Genomic DNA, 9,937 nt, shown 5'->3' with positions numbered 1-9,937 from the left:
TTGATCAAGGGGATCCTAAATTTTAGTTCTACTATAGATGCTTTAGTTTATTTCTGATCATTATAGGGCTAGAGTATGGAGTATGGGCAAAAATTCATGTATGCCATCAGTAAAAGAGACAATTTAGTGTAGAGATGAAAACTAAGGCCTCCAGTATATTGGATTCATATCCTGGGTTCACTATTTACTCCCCTTATCACCTTGGACAAATTACCTAATTTGTTTAAGCCTCTATTTTCTCACTCCAAATAGAGATAAAGACCATCTATCTCATTAGGTTATTAAAGTTCAGAAAATGTTATATGTCTGGTGCTTAGCACAGTGTCTGCTATGCTTTGTAAATGTTGGGTTTATATATATATATATATATATATATATATATATATATATATATATATATATATATATATATATATATATCGGTTTGTTTTTATATAAAAATAACATTTTTCCCTAAATTTTTGCTCTAGGAAAGCATGCCATACTCACCATCTGGGGTGAACATATATACCATACCCCTAGCCCTGGTCCCGTTGGGTCAAGAGACATGGCCTCAGGGCTGTGGAGGAGACTGGGAGGGGGCCCAGGAGGGCAGGCAGGGCCCCCAGGCTGAGGTAGGGCGAGGTGGGTTGGATGGGGTAGCCCGTCTGGGTGGCTTGATGGCTGACGGGGTCTTGGGTGCTGCTGCCTTCACTGATGGAGGTAGGCTTCCAGCCATATGTCGCCAGACTTCTTCAGGGACCCAATGATGTCCACCAGGGTGGTGGGGAAGGGCTTCACCTCGTAGCTGAGGCCGTGCTTGGAGCACAGGGCCTTGACCAGTGGTGCCATCCTGCCGTAATTGTGCCTCGGCATCATGGGGAAGAGGGATGCTCGATCTGGAAGTTGAGGTGTCCTCTGAAACAGTCGATGAAGAGCGAGGGCTCCACTTTGCAGGTTGCTGCCAGCTGAAAGCTGGCCCAGTCCCAGTTGCTCTCCATGGCCTATCTCCTTGGGGATATGCTTCATCTGTGTGATCCACACGAACCAGTGGCTCACCAGGAAGCTGACAGCCACAAGTAAGAGCAGCGCCCCAGGAAGGCCATAGAAGGGGATGTAGGACAAGAAGAAGTGGGCATAGAACCTGGCAACTCAGAGTAAGTACATCCACTGCATGAACACCAGCATGTACGCCAGATTTTCCACTTTCAATTTCACCAAGTTGAGCAGCGTTGGGCGGATCAGGAAGAACTACAGGTGCTGGTGGTTATAGGGTAAGTATCTGAGTTTCTTCTTGCAGTACTCAACAGATGACTACCCCAGGAGGAAGATGGGTGCCACGGTCATATCTGGTCCTTGTGGAAGATGTCGGGCTTGGCGTGGTACTGGAAGTTGCAGAAGTTCAACCAGTGGGCAGAGAAGCCCTACATCTGCCTCATCACAAACTGCTGGGCTCATGGTTCCACCAGACTTCCTGAAGACGTAGGTGTGGCCTAGGTCTTGCTGCAGACACCAGCTTTGGGCCGGGGGAATGGCCAGGATAAGGGTTGAGAGGGTGCTGGGCAACAGCCGGGGCCGAGGACGTAGATGATGAGCCAGGCAAGCATCTCTATGGCCAGGATGTGGCCCTGCAGGAGAGCAAAGAAGGTGAGCTTGACCTCAAACAGCTTCATGTCCTCGACCGCCCAGCGCAGAGCCCGGGTACCACTGTGCCCAGAGGCTGATGTTGTAGACTCGATGCTGGATGACCAGCCGTTTGTCTCCTGGCAGGTTGTGAGGTCAGATCTGTTCCCAGCGGAAGGTGGGCAGCAGCGTCCCCAGCTTCACAGGTCCCCTGCCGGGCCCCCTGACTCTGACCATGGCTGGCGGTGTGCAAAAGTCCTCGCCAACCCTGGACCTCGCCGAAGCCCGAGCGAGATGCCAAGGGGAGCGAGGCTGCGTTTGGAGACTTCCTTCATTGCCACCCGCTCCTCCGCCAAAGGTCTGTTTTGACTTGGGTATGAAACACAATATTTGTAACCATTAATGTACAGGTTAGCTAATGGTGCCAACAAACTACATGATGATGTGGTATGTGGCAGTGTCTCACAGAGGTCAGTCAGCCTGGTTCATGGCCTTAGCTTTACCCAGCAAGGGCATAAGTATACCAGAACAAATCTATACCCATTACTGGAGAAAAAAATCAAAATATATGCCCCAAAGCTGGTCAATCAGTAGGATCACCTTCATACACAAAGGACAATATTAAAATTAAGACCATCTGCTCAAAAATTAAATGTGCACATGCAGTTAACTGTGATGATTGAGGGAAGTCAATAAGTTAGCAGAAACTTATGAAAGAACAAAGTTAGATTGGAAAGGGTATTCACAGAGAGTAGGTTTAATAAGCAGCTCAGTGGTGTTACTGCCACAGAGCTAGCTTATAAAAAGGATTAAACATGACTGGAATAATTTAGATCTATGATGTCAGTTAAGCCATATTTTCACATGCAATTCTTTACGGAATTGGATATGTGTAAATTGGTTCCCTTCCCAATAAAGAAGTACTCTTGAATAAAAATTAAAACCATACCCAAAATATAAACACTCTTTACTGGCGTCTACCCTACTCCTGCCAAATGTTGTATTAAAGGATATTAGTTTCAGATTATCAGCTTGCAGGGAGCACAGCACAGCAAAAACAAACATTTTCTGGTAATGTAGTTTCCTTGATGATGCCTGAATATAAGAGAAAGGCAGTGATATGCAGATAACTTATAAATAAAACTTATAAATAAACTTATAAATAAAAGGGTTTGATTTTGTTTTTGTTCCTGCCATTGGCATATCATCTGGCATAGGCAAGTGTGAGATAGGAAATGGGGATGATGCTTCACTGAATTAGTCTGGTTGAAAACAGAACTAAAGTATCAGAACTTACTCATCATTTGGGGCTTACCTTCATTATAGAGCACTTTACAACTTCAAAAACTCATCAGGTTAACCAAAGAAGTCAAATAATTATCTTTCCTGCCTGGAAAAAAAGAACAACCACATTCATCATCCATTTAGATTATTTTTTACACCAAAGTTTAACAGTAAAGTATTATCTTATATATTTTAAGTATTTTATACTTTATTGGAAATATTCACTTAAAGTATCTCTCTAAAGGACAGTAAGTGAAAGCCAGGATAGTCTTTAAAAATATCTTCCTAATTATGAAGGCTTAAAAAGATCAGAAGGAGTTAACAGGTGAAATAGTGAAGGGCCGTTTCAACAAAATATTTGCCTTAGTGTCCAGAATCCTCAGGAAGGACTTGCAGAGTTAAAACGCTTTTGCTGCCTGAAAGAAAACTCCATGAGGACAGGGATATTTAGGGCACAGAGTAGACCCTAAAGAAATATATATATAGTTTGAGTAGAAGAAGAAACTAATGATTTCCTTTTGTCCTTCTGATAGGTAACTCAATACATACTGAACATCGCTAGCCTAATTTTATTTTATCTTATTTTTTAAAATATTTACTTATTTGTCTGTGCCAGGTCTTAGTTGTGGCGTGCAAGATCTTTAGTTGCAGCCTGCGAACTCAGTTGCTGCATGTGGGATCTAGTTTCCTGACCAAGGATCGAATCTGGGCCCCCTGCCTTGGGAGCTTGGAGTCTTAGCCACTGAACCACCAATAAAGTCCCCACTAGCTTAATTTTAAACTTCTAGAAAATGATGAGTGAAAAAATGTTAACATACATGTGCTATACACAATCTTATTTTCCAGAGACGGATAAAAACACATTTCAATAAAGATATGAAAAAGCTACAGAAGGGTTAGTGCTGTTAGCATGTAACAGATTACTGGGTTTTAGAAATTCAATTTAGTTCTCAATAAGTGGTATTTTGCCACCTGCATACACAAGAGTCACACCTATACCCAGGTCTTTGCACCAGGTCCACCTTTTATCCTCTTCCTTCTTAGCCAACACCTAATTACATACTAATTGGTTCAGAAAACACAAGCTTGTTATTGCACTAAAAACATTCAGGGCTCCTCCACACATATTCTCTTGAAAACCAAATATAAAAGGAGTTGGCCCAGTGCCTGGTTTTCATTAGGACAAAGCTAGATTCTTCTAGGTCCTGGACACACAGATCAGTGTTTTCCTGCTTCTCTTATTAAGTCAGTTTTTCTGGGGCACATATCAAACCTGGGACCAGCCAAAGGGATCAGATTTGAGTTTATCATAGGGACAGCAATCTTGCAAAAAAAAAAAAAGACTTTTTACAAATGACCTTGATAATTACATGAATGGTTCACTAGACAAGGAGACACACCATTTCACCAGGGACATTCAGCTTCATTAAGCTTACCGTTATTGTCCTTCTGTGATCCTTGGACATTAAAATGTTCAAACTGTATCTACCTAGGATTAGATAAATTGACCTTGTAAATATGTTACAAACATGAACATGTAACTCTTTTTGCTGAAGCTCATTTTTCTTCCAATAGGAGACACACCAAACCATTCTTGCCACCACAACACAATCAAATGAATTGCAATTAATGGCACAGCATATAAGGAGTCTGATCTGAGATGTAGCTTTTCAAAGCTGTGGATTTTTCTTCAACTAGATTCTGGTATTATAATTACCAGTGAGAATGGATTCAACCACCTGGAAGAGATTAAAATATAGAACAGAGTGAATGAGGACAATTTGTGGTACATCAAATTGGCTGTTGTCTGCTCTCCCATGATCCCTTAATGTGGGAGAGGTTAAGATGGCACCAGGGAGAAGATTCTTGCCTTGTGAAGAAACAGAATGCCATATTAGGGCAGGAATAATTAGTAACAAGGGGATAAAGGAACCCTTCAAGGGACATCTGTTTAATGAAATGAACCATACATCAACTCCAAGTGCATATGTAAAGGAAACTTTCTCAGGTTCTTGTCTTTAAAAATGCATTAGTCAACAGGGAATATTGTTTTCTACTACTAGAGCTGATCCTTTTGAAAAAGGAAAACGTGTTTTTCTATTCCAAAAATATCCTGCCATATCTCTCATTGTGCTTAAATTTCTTTTTTGTGTTAAGATTTTCAGTTTGTTTATTACTTATATATCCCTGTAAATTGCTTCTTCTCTCTTTTTTGTAGCTATTAAGTTTTACTTGTTACTATTTTCTGAGACTGACTGGGCCTTTTCTTCTATTATGCTGTGTCCATACTCTTCCATACTGCTGTTTTGTGGAGTTTTTTTTCCTAGACATTTTTCTTATACTCTAAAGAAATATGTGGAGTTTGAAATCTTGACTAGATCAATGAGTGAAATGTTAAATTAATTCTTCAAGATATTTTAAAGTTATGCTGTATTCTTCTTTCACTGAAAAAATAAATGAAAACTTTCTTGCACTTGGGCTGAAATTTCTTTAGTTCATGGTTCAACATCACGTAAGTGAAAGTCCAACTTCTCTCTGAATCTGTCACCCAGTTATTAACCACTAAGATAGGGGCAGTGGGTTTGGTGGATCTCAGCAGATTCCACCTTATGTCTCAGAGACATGTCCAAGAAGTTGGTAACACTTCTTATCATACTTCATGTATTTATCACTGTACCCTCCTCTGAGAGTCTCCTGCTGGAACTGGTAAAATCATTCTTCCAGCCTGCCTGTAAATATGATTTTCTGCCTTGTAGAATATGGAATACAATATTTTTTGCAAATTCCAAAACAACTTTCTATGAAAAGAAACTTGGTTTCTTTTTAAAATAGCTTTATTGAGGTATAATTTATATATTATAAAATCACTCATACAAGTATACAATTCAGTGGTTTTAGTATATTCACCTTCATATTCATATTGTAAAACATTTTCATCACCCTGAAAAGGCACCCTGGAAAAAGAAATTTTCAGTCTGGACTGAAAAGATGGTATAAACCTATTACTCCCTGATCTTCCCTAATATGTATGACTATAAATCTTGAAAATATAACAATAGGCAACCAGAGGAGAACTCTGAAAGGCAATAAAAGAATGAAAACTGGTTAGAAGCTCTAGGGCTGGTGGAGCAACACAGCATCAGGGTCAATTATACCTGCCACCTCCCAGCTGAAGAGACTAACTCAGACCTGGTGTTTCCCATCACCAACCTATAAATAGAAGGCAAACCAGGGATGCTCATTCTTCCCCCTAAACGGGATGACAGTCTGTCTGACAACACCAGGTGAACCCAACAGCAGTGGTAGGCAGAAACAATCACCCTGTCAATAAAAATAGGTCAAGGAAAGCTCTTTCTTTCCCCATCTGACCTTAAAACGCTCCCCTACTGAGAGATACTGAGGTAGTCTGGTAGCACCAGCAAGAGGAACACTGCCACAGAAAGCAGCCTGACTTTGTCTCTGTGGACCTGAGACTCCTGTTTCCTGCCCAGAGACACCTGTGTTGATGGGGGTCCTGGCAAAAGGAATCCAACCACAACAACCATGGATGCTGAGGAATATCTTTATTTCCACAGGCCCAAGATGCTCCCTCCATCCCCTCACATTCCCCCCTATTGAAAGACACCTGGCCGCCCAGCTTGGAGAAACACATTTTACTATCTCAAGTAACATTAGCAGGGACAGCAAGAACAGTGGCACTAGAAGCCAAGTGTTAGATTAAAATAACATCACAAAGGCTTTGAAAATTCAACTGTTATTTGAAACACAGCCCACAGAGTAGACCATGATCTGCATGTTAAACCTAAGTGTGGCAACTTCCTGCTAAAACAAATGACTTAAGTAAAACCTAGAGTTTACTAATATTAATAGACAAAATATACAGGGTGCAATTAAAAATCATCTATCATGTCAAGAATCAACTAAATCACACTTTGGATGAGAAGAGACAATCAATGGATGCCAACAATTAGATTAATCACATGTTGGAATTATCTGACAAGGATTTTAAAACAACTATGATAAAAAATGCTTCAACAGTCAATTATAAATTCTCTTAAAAATGAAAAAAAATAGAAAATCTTGGCAAATAAGTAAAAGTATATAGAACAAAAGGGATTACAGAACTAAAAAATACAATAACAGAAATTTTAAAACTCACTGGATGGACTCAATAGTAGAATAGAGATAACAGGAAATAGAATAAGACAGATGAATAGAATTTGCCTGATCTGAACAGCAGAGAAAGTGTATACTTAAACAGACAACAACAACAGAGTCTCAGGGACCATTAAGACAATAACCAAAGGTCCAGTATTTGTATCATTGGAGTCTTTGAAAGAGAGGGGAGAAGGAGTGGGACTGAAAGGAAATTTGAATAAGTAATGAGTGAAAACTTCCCAAATTGGTTCTTAGACAGAAACTCATAGACCTAAGAAGCTAAGTGAATCACAAATAGGTTAAACCCAAAGAAATCAACACCAAGATATAGTATAATTAAAATTCTGAAAACTAAAGACAAAAGCTTGAAAGCAGTCAGAGAGAAATGACACATTACTAATATGAGAATACCAATTTGAATGACAGAGGATATCTTGTTTGAAAATCATGGAGATCAGAAGCAAGTGGCACAAAATTTTTATGTGCTGAAAGAATAGAACAGTCAACTGCAAAGTCTATATCCAGCAAAACTATTCTTTAGGAATAAACACTCTCAAGCTAAGGAAAACTAAAAGAATTTATTACTAGAAGACATATCCTTAAATATTGACTAAAGAAATTATTAAAACAGAAAGTAAATGATAAAAGAAATAAGCTTGGATCACTGGGAAGGAAGAAATAAAATGAGCAGACATATAGGTCCATACATTATGGTATCCTTTTCCTCAGGAGCTTAATAACTTATGTTTGGTTATTGAAGAAAAATTATATCACTAACCAATACTCAAGACAATGGTAGTTAAAAGTGAAGAAGGTAAACAAACCTAAATGGAAATAAGATTTCCACACTTCATTTGAAGTAGTAAAATGTTGATACAGGTAGACTGTAATTAAGTTACTGTTATGGACTGAATTGTGTTACCTCAAAATTTATATGTTGAAGTCCTAATCCTAGTACCTCAGAATGTGACTGTACTTGGAGATAGGGCCTCTTTAAAGTTATCCCCTTTTAAATGTAATATCTCTTTAAAGATAGTTAAGGTAAAATGAGGTGATATGTGTGGGCCCTAGACCTATATGACAGGATTTCCTTGTAAGAAGAGGTTAGGACACAGAGAAAAGATCATGTGAGGACATGAAGAGAAGGCAGCCACCTGCAAGCCAAGGAGAGAGGCCTCAGAAGACACTAAACCTACCAACCTTCGTCATATTGAACTTTTAGCCTCTAGAAATGTGAGGAAATAAATTTTGTTTTTTTAAGCCACCTCATCTGTAGTATTTCATTAAGGCATCACTAGCAAACTAATAGTCACAAAATACTAATGTGTTTTGTAATACTCAGACAACCACTAGAAAAACTCTACAAGGAAATATACTCATATCCACTATAAATAAATAAAATTGTAAAAAAAATCAATTAATATTTAGGAAGGCAAGAAAAAAGAAACAGTAGTGAGAACCAGAGCAAAGAACAAATAGAGGTAGAAGTCAATGAAATAGAAACAAGTAAAAAACAATAAGATAGCATATATAAGCATTAAATATTAATAATTACTATAAATGTAAATGGTCTAAATGCATTAACCAAAGGACAGAGGTCAGCAGAGTGGATAAGAAAAAAGCACAATCCAACAATATGCTGTTTATAAGAAACTAGCTTCAAATTCAATAATAGAGATAGGTTGAAAGTAAAAGAATGAGAAAAGGTATATCACACAAACATTTATTTGAAAAAGGAGGTGTGATTACATTAAAAGTTGTGCTGGAAAAACTGGACAGCTCCATGTAAAAGAATGAAATTAGAACATTCCCTAGCACCATACACAAAAATAAACTCAAAATGGATTATAGACCTAAATGTACCATAAAATTCTTAGAGGAAAATATAGGCAGAACACTCTTTGACATAAATCACAGCAAGATCTTTTTCAATCCACTGCCTAGAGTAGTGAAAGTAAAAAACAAATGTGACCTAATGAAACTTAAAAGCTTTTGAACAGCAAAGGAAATGATAAACAAAACAAAGAGACAACCCTCAGAATGGTCAAAAATATTTGCAAACGAAGCAACTGAGAGGGGACTAATTTCCAAAATACACAAACAGCTCATGCAGCTAAATATCAAAAAAACAAACTGCCCAATCAAAACATGAGTGGAAGACCTAAACAGACATTTCTCCAAAGAAGACATACAGATGGCCCACAAACACATTAAAAAATACTCAACATCACTAATCATTAGAGAAATGCGAATCAAAACTACAATGAGCTATCACCTCACACCAGTCAGAATGGCCATCATCAACAAATCTACAAACAATAAATGCTGGAAAGGGTGTGGAGAAAAGGGGACCCTCCTACACTGTTGGTGGGAATGTAAATTGGTACAACCACTATAGAGAACAATATGGAGATTCCTTAAAAAACTAAAAATAGAGCTACCATATGATCCAACAACCCCAATCCTAGGCATATGTCTGGAGAAAACCAGAATTTGAAAGGGTGCATGCACCCTGATATTTATTGCAGCACTATTTACAATAACCAGGACATGGAAGCAACCTAAATGTCCATCAACAGAGGAATGGATAAAGAAGATGTGGTACATATATACAATGGAATATTACTCAGCCATGAAAGGAAGAAAATAACGTTATTTGCAGAGACCTGGATAGACGTAGAGATTGTCATACAGAGTGAAGTAAGTCAGAAAGAGTAAAACAAATATCGCATAATATCATATAGTAATGCATATACATGGAATCTAGAAAAATGGTACAGATGAACTTATTTGCAAAGCAGAAATAGAGTCACAGATGTAGAGAACAAACTTATGATTACCAAGGGGGGAAGGGGAGGTGGGATGAATTGGGAGATTGAGATTGACATATATA

The 9,937-nt window shown here is 38.6% G+C and overlaps 1 pseudogene across 1 annotated transcript; it reads right to left on the bottom strand.

The window, feature by feature from the left end:
- Positions 1–451: 451 nt before the first annotated feature.
- On the bottom strand, positions 452–3,535 carry LOC309614747 (fatty acid desaturase 3 pseudogene; annotated as a pseudogene). Its single transcript has one exon. The product of its transcript is annotated as a fatty acid desaturase 3 pseudogene (transcript).
- Between the last annotated feature and the right edge of the window lie 6,402 nt (positions 3,536–9,937).

Source organism: Balaenoptera borealis (genome assembly GCF_965194805.1).
Source record: "Balaenoptera borealis genome assembly, chromosome: 17".
NCBI classification, from domain to species: domain Eukaryota; kingdom Metazoa; phylum Chordata; class Mammalia; order Artiodactyla; family Balaenopteridae; genus Balaenoptera; species Balaenoptera borealis.
The sequence above is the reverse complement of the archived record's forward strand: the minus strand, read 5'-3'. Positions and strand labels throughout refer to the sequence as shown.